Source organism: Cajanus cajan, chromosome 3 (genome assembly GCF_000230855.2).
Source record: "Cajanus cajan strain Asha chromosome 3, NIPB_CcT2T_4, whole genome shotgun sequence".
Classification (NCBI taxonomy): Eukaryota; Viridiplantae; Streptophyta; class Magnoliopsida; order Fabales; family Fabaceae; genus Cajanus; species Cajanus cajan.
The window spans coordinates 74,441,508-74,451,471 of record NC_138519.1 but is presented as its reverse complement, the minus strand read 5'-3'; positions in this window follow the sequence as shown (position 1 = coordinate 74,451,471).

Sequence of the window (9,964 nt, the reverse complement as noted above, 5' to 3'; positions counted from 1 at the left end):
TTGTCTCAAGTTGTCGGGTAAACTTTGAAATATTTTATTCATAGCTTAAGTTTAAAAATGAAAAAAAAGAATTGTAAGGGAAAAGTTAAATCGCGGTTTCTTGATCGGCGTGGGGTACTGGCTATGAAAATGATTCATTATATTTATGTCAAAAGTGATAATAGATAACTTTATTTAGATAGTATTTAATTAATTAAGTGTTTTGTATAAAAATATAAAATATTAGGAGAATTAATGTTTAGTTAAATAAGCGTTATAATAAAATTTTATATAGAGAGTATTTAAGGAGAAGAGATGTTATCTTTTTATTTATTTTATTTTATTTATTAAAATATATATTATAGCATTTTCTTTAAAAGTGTTTTCTAAAAACAACAGTTAGAGAGCTGTTATATAAAAGTGTCTTCTATAACATTTTATATAAAGAGTGTTTAAGAAAAAAGATGTTATCTTTTTAATTTAATGTAATTTATTTAAAAAAATATTATAGTGTTTATTAAAAAGGTGCATTTTAAGAAAAATAAATAAAGAGTGCTTGTTGATTGGAACACCTTCTATTGGTTTATATAGAAATCACTTTCCCAAAATAATTGTACTTTCATATATAAAAAATCAAGTTTTCCTTTGCACCTAGTTCATGGTTGTATTCACTCTCCCAATATTCATGTTCCCTATCATTGCATCTCTCGTTGTTATATTTGACTGTTATTTGTTATATTTGACTTTATAAGGGATCGTTCACTCATTCTATCATTCACAATGTTTTCTTAATTAATCATTATGTCCCTTGTTATCATTATTGACGTTCATTGTTGAATCTCTTTCATTATCGTTTGCAATATTCATACATCTCTCACTTTGTCACCTCCGATGCATTAACGACATTGCAAGGAAGGGATCATTTACTTGTTTTATCCTCTATTCTAGGTTTTTATTGGGTGTTTCTTGCTTTTTTTTCTTCTTTATTGGATATTCTTTTTCATTAATGCTTAGCTTTGTTTCAATTTTGGGGTTAACGGTATGAGAACAAAATTGATAGAAATAACGTCTCTCTCATGCTTGAATATTTGGTAGTATAAACTATAACTTCTTTTATCATGCATATTGCATTTTGTTTTTCTTTTAAAAATAGAATCTTTGCAAGTTTTAGGGTTTATAGCCAAGTTTAACATTTGGTAGTATAAATTTGGTGAGAGAATTTCTTATCTTAGTGATTTTATTTTCACTTTCGAGACCCTTATTAATAAGCATCTCTTATAGCAAACCTTTATTTGTTAATATGTTATTTGATTTTGTTTCAAATCCTTATCCATATTTTAGTCTTAAATAAATATCATTAATTGTTGTTGTACTGACATAAGACATACACTAGTGAAAAAAATACTTTTAAGATCAGTTCTTTGACCGATCTTAAAAGAGATGATCTTAAAAATAGAATTTTTTAAGATCGATTGTCAACCGATCTTAAAAGTTAGGGTTTTAGGAATATTTTAAAAAATGTGAAAGCCTCAAGTAAATTGTTCAAGAAGGAAAATTGTTATCCTCAAGTTTTAGGAATCCTCCAGTAGGGGACATTTATATAATCTAATTGTAAATACAGTTGCACAAATGGGACCGATATCTACTTAATTACATTAATATCTTTCCCACATTAGGTGTGCATCTTAATTTTGATGAACTTTCTTGTTACAAAAATCTACATGTCACATATATATATTATCTTGCGTGTGGGCTTTTGTACACCAACTTATTATCTATATCAAGTCAACAAAAAAATATATATATATATAAGAAACCCATATGATACTTAAGTCTAGATGGAATATTAAATTAAGAAATCAGAGCATATTTTTACTAAAAAATTATTCAAAATACTTAAAGTTTAATGTACAAAATATATCTAAATTAAATAAACTTTTTTATGTGCAATAATTACTATAGATCATTTAATTAATTAAAATTAATACGTGTATATGTAAGAGTTTTGTTGTCTATAATCGATGATTTTATTCTATAAATCGTCTCTCATATAGGTGTGTCTAAACTTTAAAGAAAACATTTTTTAATTTAACTTTACAAAAAATTTCTTTACACAAAATAGTTCCAAAAAATTGAAAATGTACTCATGTTCCCAAAAGGTTGAATCTGTAGGCAACTGCTACTTAAACTAGGGTTTCGAGTTTTGAATAATGTACACTTGTAGTTGTATATATGGAGGTGGAAAAGGTGTGGATGCATAATTGATATTTGAGTATGTAGAAGAGCCATCACATCAAGCACAAAAGTCAATACATCCAAGAAATATCATGCACGATACTTCTCTTTTAGTTTGGAACAACTTGATAAATATCCAATATATGTTTGAAATCACAAATATCCAACTGCTACATCAAGTTAGGTTTCGACTTAATTATTTAGCCATTCGCCATAATTTTATATTATTAGGTATAAAGAGATCGATTCACCATATGCCTAAAAGATTAAAAGAAGATAAACTTGTCGATCGAATCCCTATACATATGATATAGATTCTGTATATAAGTAAATAATGATCGGTTCATGAGTAGAAAGTTTTAAAATAAAGATAATGAGTATATTATATATTTTACATCATAATTACTTTCTCTTTAAAAAAATATATATTATTAACTTATACGACAACTCATACAACATTTCGTACATGTTTAAATTTCGGTTGAGATGGGTCAAAGGTACTTTCAATTAATGCAACAATTTTTTCCTTCTTCATTTTATGCATTAGAATTTTAAATTGCAAGTGCATTAGGATATTTGTAATATACTCTTTGAATAGTTAACAAAATGCAGCCCTATGCAACATCATATTTCTTTGTGTTTATTTATTTTTGTCACATCATTCTTTATATTTAAATTATTCTTTTTTTTTTAACCACCCTAGTGGTTGTGAGGAGAGGGATCGGGGTAGTTAGAAGCATGAGGATTTAGGTTCAATCCTTATTGTAACTATTCTTGTAATGTTTCCTATCTTTACCAAAAAAATAATTATTCTTTTTTCTCTCTCTATTAGTTGTATATTTTATTGTATGAGTTGTTATAAAAATAATATTCCTCCTTTTCAATTTATACCAAATAAGCCTAATCAAATTATATATATATATTTTAAGTTATCATTTTATTTTAAAAAAAATTATGGAAAAACTTAATAATAGTTGTATGAAGAGTAATAACTTCTTAAGCTTCTTTATTTTTATATATTTTGGTCTATCGTAAAAAAATATAAATAAAAATAATTTTTTTAGCGTTAACACATCACAAAATTTATATTAAATGAGATGTCATCAATCTCAATAAATTAATGTTTATATATAAAATCACTTCAGAAAGGATAACAATACTTTATAATACGTACTTAAGGATAACATATATAGGCCCACATATTAAATACGCATCTATATGATATACAATAATAATTATAATGTAGACTTCTACATTATTACTTCAACCAAAAAGGGAATTAAATTATATGTTATGGTTGTCATCACACAATACTTACAATAAACCTGCTCATAGCCGGCTGATCCAGAAAATTCAACATTCCCATTATCAATATCCAATTAAAAGCTAGCTGATAAAAATAAATCATATCCAATTGAAACCATGGATTAATGGTCCTCAAGTATGAAAAACACTTCTGACTAATTTTTTATGCACCAAAATATATTTCAATTGATATTCAGAGATTAATTTCTCTTGAAATATAGAGATCACAAAACTGAATCGTAATTTTTAATAAAATTTCTTTAATATATATCACTCAATAACATTTAATAAACTCAATTTTCTATCATCTATATTAAAATTTTATGTATTATATCTCTCAATCTATGGATCAAAAACTAATATTATTCATAATATTATGACTGTTGTTAATTCAAAAGTTTTTTGCACACAGATATGAAATTCTTCACTAAATAGACCATCTCACACTTATATTAGAACTTGATGATATTAATTTTGAATTGTTCTATATGCAAGATTTATGGTACCCCAATCAGTACAAGTCACGATTAAACTGAAGGAACGGTTTGAATTTGAGAAGAAAATGAAATGGTTTTAAATGTGTTGAATAATTTGAAACTGGGATGCAGCCAAATAGAAGCACCTGTCTCCAACTTGGTTCATATGATTGTGTTAGATTCAAAATTCGTATAGTGAATAACATAGTGGTCCCTTGCAAGAGTCACCATTGTAGCAATAGGTTGCTTTCACTTTCATAAATAGGGGAAGAAAAATAAGTGAAATCCAAAGGATTTCTTGATGGGCCTGCCTCCTGTCATTCGTGGCTCAAACAAAGCCCAGCCGCCATACCAAATGGGGTCTTATTTTAGGGTTTATTTTATGGAATTGATTTTGATGGACAAGAAAATGAAACTATTGATTTTTAACTAATTTAAGAGAAAAATAAATCGGCATTGACACTGTAATTATTTTTTAACTCAAATCGAGGAGAATCATTATACATAACAAAATTTTCTCTTCAAATATGTACCTACAAACTAAATGGTTTACACTTGAGTAATTAAGTAATTTTAAAAATAATTTATTGTTAAGAAAGGTTAACTTTTGTGGTACACGTTTCTAACTGTGAGTAAAATACAAATACACGTTTCTGACTTATCATCATTTTTTACATTTAGAGTCAAATGATAACATGATGATGACATTTCACTTAACTGAAAACTATACCAATTATGTTAATCTGAGTACATATCTCAGTTTGTACCATTCAAGCTATGACTGCTCAAACATGACCCTACCTTGTTGAGTATATAGCCTTTTATTAAATCAAGTATCACATTTTGAAACTCTGAGATTGATTCATTGTTCACTTGGTCAGATGATTCAATTTTCTCTTCATTTTAATTGCCACTCCAAGAAAAATATGGCCAAAATAAATCATGACAAACAAGTTTCTACTTATGTGTAATAAAATTAGCCTATTTTATGTTTAAATTAATTTAATTAAGAGTTTGCTTGTAGAACTTTCAAACAGAAGTTATTTATTCTAGAATATGTAAGAAAATTCAAACATGCTTTTATTATGATTAATTATTTTGACTTTTTCTTTTTGCTTGGATAACCCCTTCAAAGTTTAAATGGGTTGATTTAGATATAAGATCAACATTTTTACAATCAAGGTACGAAAAATACTCTTCATATGAATTTTTCTATTATTTTAATGTGGAGGCATTTCATTATTTTCAAATATGTTTAGTATATAATTGATATTATCGAAATTTACAAGTGATCTAATGACGAAGATGACATTTTAATTACTTTAATATCCTTGATAATGGGAGCACTAGCAAAAATATTCTATTGTTCAAGTTAAAGAAAAATTTAGGTTAATAATGAAATTAGATTAGAATGATATTCATTATCCCATATATAAATTGTTTAATAATGTTGCATGATTTTAGAAAATAATATCACATGATATCTTTATATTCATTATTATCATTGTGTATTGTGCTTAATGAAGAAGATATTACTTTGCAGTATTGTTCTTTAATGTATTTTGGAATTTTTAGAGACACTATGCGAAGATTGTTCCTTGATTAACATCTAAGTGACGTCCAAGCTTTGGCATGGTAAACTTGACTCTATGGGGTCAAGTTAAGTGAGGAATTCAATTTGATTATATATAATAATAATAATAATAATAATAAGTCAAAGATGGGGTCTCCTATGCTGTTCTTTAGAATTCAAACAATGGGATGGTTGATGATTTACTAGGAGAAATAAGAGTGGAAAATGATGATAAAAGGTAGAAGGAGTTCAAGTGAAATGAGAAGTTATGGTTGATGGAAAGATGAAGGAAACAAAGATGCAATGTAATGTTAGAGTGATTGGAGGAAGAACCAATAATGTTAAATTGAGGAGTATTCGTGAAAAATTAAGGGTGAAGTGTTTGAGGTAAGAGAGAGGCCTGCAACAATGTTTTACTACAATAAAACTATGATATGATAAACTTGTCTTTTTTTATTTATTAATAATAATAAGTAATGATATCAGTGGAACGTTTCTATTGACAAATCCAAAAAGACGATTATGTGCTATATGTTTCCTGAGATATTTTGATTTAAACACAAATATTGAGTTGTGTCATATAATAAAAGAGAAAAATGGTGCAAATCCTGATTATTTCATAAAGGTGTGAAGGGTTGAGAAATGAAACATTTTAAGTTTAATTGACGTTTGGACAATTTTACCCTTACAAATTCCAAGTTATAGTTACTAAGTTTAGGAGCTCCTATGTAGATATTAATCTTTAAAATATATTTTTACTTAAATAAATTATTAATATTAAAATTAGATAAAAAAGAATATACGGTAAATCCTTATCCCAAATTCGTTTCAATCCTATAAATAACACATAGTCCATATTACACCAAACCATATGTAAAAGCTAAAGTTAAATATACCTAATTGAATGTCTCTTAATTATTAATATTAAAAGTTCAATCCGCTATAAACTGACTTCTAAAAAATAATAATTTTTTGGTCAAATTAATTTAAGTCATTATCAACCATAGTCTTTATTTTTATTATTATTGAAATTAACCCTAGTCTTTGCACATACAGTATAAAAAAACAATATTATTCCTATATGTTTCCTTTATGATCAATTAAAATATCTCTTGACTCTAAGTATCTAACTTAATTAGTCATAATTAAAATAGTCCCTAACTCTAAATCATTTTATTATTAGCACCTAAATAATTAATTTTATTGGATAAAAGAGATCCCCAGCCAAAACTAACATCATTATCAAAGAGACTGTAACTCAAAAAAGAAAAAATCAAAAGTGGATTTAGGCCATTTCCTTCTGATAATTGTTTTTCTTTTGTTTGTTTATGAATATGGCCCTATTCGTTGCCTAGCTATAGCTGTTAGATTCAGATTGAGAGGACCACAAAGTTTTATAACCTATCTCTATCCATCCATTTCAATGTTGGGCTTCAAAATTAAGAATGGGCCAATTACGAACCCCAAGAACAGAGATGTATTTTGGACTTGCTTTATATCCATAATTTTTTTTTATTTATTATTTTTATGTTGTCCACACATTTTATTATAAAATTTGTAATTAAAATTAATTCAAATTAATATGTCAGTGATTCATTCACATTCAACAATTTAAAACTAGTTTTATTTAACTTAAAACGAAAGAAGCTAAGAGGATAGCAACAAATCGGTCAACTCTTTAGTGACATTTGGGACTCGAAATGATTATTAATTGAATGATAATTAATATCAGTCCATTTTGATTTTATGCCTTTCATTTTAATATTTATTTTGAATAGTGCTAAAAATTTAAGGCTTGTTTGTTTTTCTAGAAAATAGTTTTTTTTAAATATTAAAAAACTTAAGAGAAAATAGGCTATGTACATAAAGTACTTTTATATTATTATTTTTAGGTTCGTTCCTGGAGTATCCACCGCCAACAGCAGTGACTAATCTCCTCGTTACGAGGGAGGCAGGATTCGAACCCCTGACCTTGCTTAAGCGTGGATCAACCCCTACCGCTGAACCACACGCTTGGAGTTACTTTTACTGTTATTTGATTTCAAACCACCATAAGTTATTTTTAAAAAAAATATATGATATGTTTATTAATTTCTACAATAATTACCTAAGTTATATTAATGATGATTTACGATTCAAGTGGTGTTAACATTATCATTTTTTATAATATTAAAAGATAATCTTTTAAGAGTATTTTAAGTATGTGTTGAGAAATAATATTTTAGTATATTATTTTGATTAAGTGTTAAATATTATCTTTTGATTAATCTCATTGCACTAAGATTATGATGAAAATTCAAAAACTTGAAGAATTCTGATCATAAAATTCATTAATAATGGAGAATGAAAATAAAATCATCAACAATGAAGATTGTGGGTAGTTACTATAAATTATAGGCAGTTAAGAATTATTTTCTTTAAAAACTTGTAAACTCATTATAATAAGGGTTGGAACTTCTAAATACCTTACATATCTTAAATTTAAATGACGCTTAGGTTATTACATTGTTATCAAACAACATTTTAATTAAACTACTTTATCATTTATTTGCATTCTCGTTCTCCTTCCTTTTTATCCTCCAAGTTTTTTTTTTGCTTCGTAATCTCATTTTCTTCTCTAAATTTAATCATTTTACTTTTTAATCTCAATTTATTCTCCAAATTCTTACCATTTTCTTTTATTTTTTTGCAAAATCTCTCTCTTCCTACTTTTTCCTCATGAAACTCAAACTCTTTAATTACTTTCATATTTCTTAAAGTCTTGAAGACATACAAATTTATAATTTAATGTTTCTCATATCTTCAAATTCAAAACAAAGTATATGTAGTTAGATCAAATATAAAAAAAATCTATACAATTTTAAAAGATTCTGAGTCTTACTAAAAAAAATTACTTGTATTTTAAAAATCAATTTTCATCAAAAACAAGTGATATAGTGTAATTTTTTTTTTTTTACATTATTAGCGCATATTCATTAAACTCAAAACATAGTTGATAAAGATATTTTGTGAAAGCAAATTTCATAAGCAAACACCATTTTTTATATATATATATTTTTTATCTCATTGAAAAAAAAAATCACTTCAATATAGAATAAAAGAACAATTATTTTGCGCTAGAGTGTTATTAGAAGTTTTTTCTTTAATGAAAGTGTCTTTAAACGCATTTTTATTAGATTAGAGAATTTTTAAAGATTCTTTTAGTTATATTTATTTTAATTTTAATTTATCATATTTATTTAGATGTTAAATTTTATTATTAATTTTGTGTTAGCATATAAATTATTTATCATAAATTTAAAATATATTTTAAAATAATTGTATAATAAGTTTTAAATATAATTTAAGAGGAGTGATCAATAATTTATGTTTTACGTCAAATTTCAATGATTTAATCGTAAAATTTAAAATTTTTAATACATAAATTAAGTTAAAAATTTAAAAAAATATTAAAATTATTTGATACTTTATTTTATTAATTCAAATTGACGGATAATCATAAAAATATTTTATACGTTGATTTGAATTTATATAACGAAGTATAATAGTTTTTATTTATTTTTTTAATTTGTAAACTTGATCTATGCATTAAAAAATTTTAATTCAACAGTTAGATCATTAAAATTAAATATAAAATATAAGTTATTGAATAAAGTAAATTCAACAAGATTTACTCTTAGAATAAATTAATGAATCTCTCCTCATAATTTATTATATATATTTAAATATAATATTTATTTATATATAATTTATTAATAAACATTTAGTTTATATAATTCACATACTTGTATGACATTCTCTTAGCCCTTGGTCACGTCTTTTTCTTCAACATTCTAGAGCCTAATGACAATTCCTGTTCTTCAACATTGCCTTACTCATCCTCACCAATCACTCTTTCACCCATGTCTTCAAAGAATTTCAACATTCTTCGCAACTTCGCTTTCTGTGTATCATGTTTGGTGAGCATGAAAGAAGATGTTGTCCAAATGGATACCACATTTCCAATCCATTAACAAAACTAAAACATCTACAAAACTGTCCATTAATTACCAAGATGTCAGAACATGACTAGCTAGTCTACGGTTTCAGTTACCGTTCAACGTTAAAAAAGTTACTAAACCTCAAAGTAACAAAATGTTGTTTTTTTTGCGTTTGGAAAAGTGTGAAATTTTGTTTACTTTATTGCAAAATCTATATTTAAAAACTCATTTAACTGCCTCAAAAATTATGTTGAATGCAAAAGCTAGTAAGTTACAAAGGAGATGCTTTTTTTTTATTTTAAAAAATACGTTTGTTCAGCCTCAATAAACTATTATCCAAACATAGGCGAAATATTTGTCAATTATGGGCACGAAAGATGAAATATTCGTAAGTTTATTATTATTTTTTTCTTTTT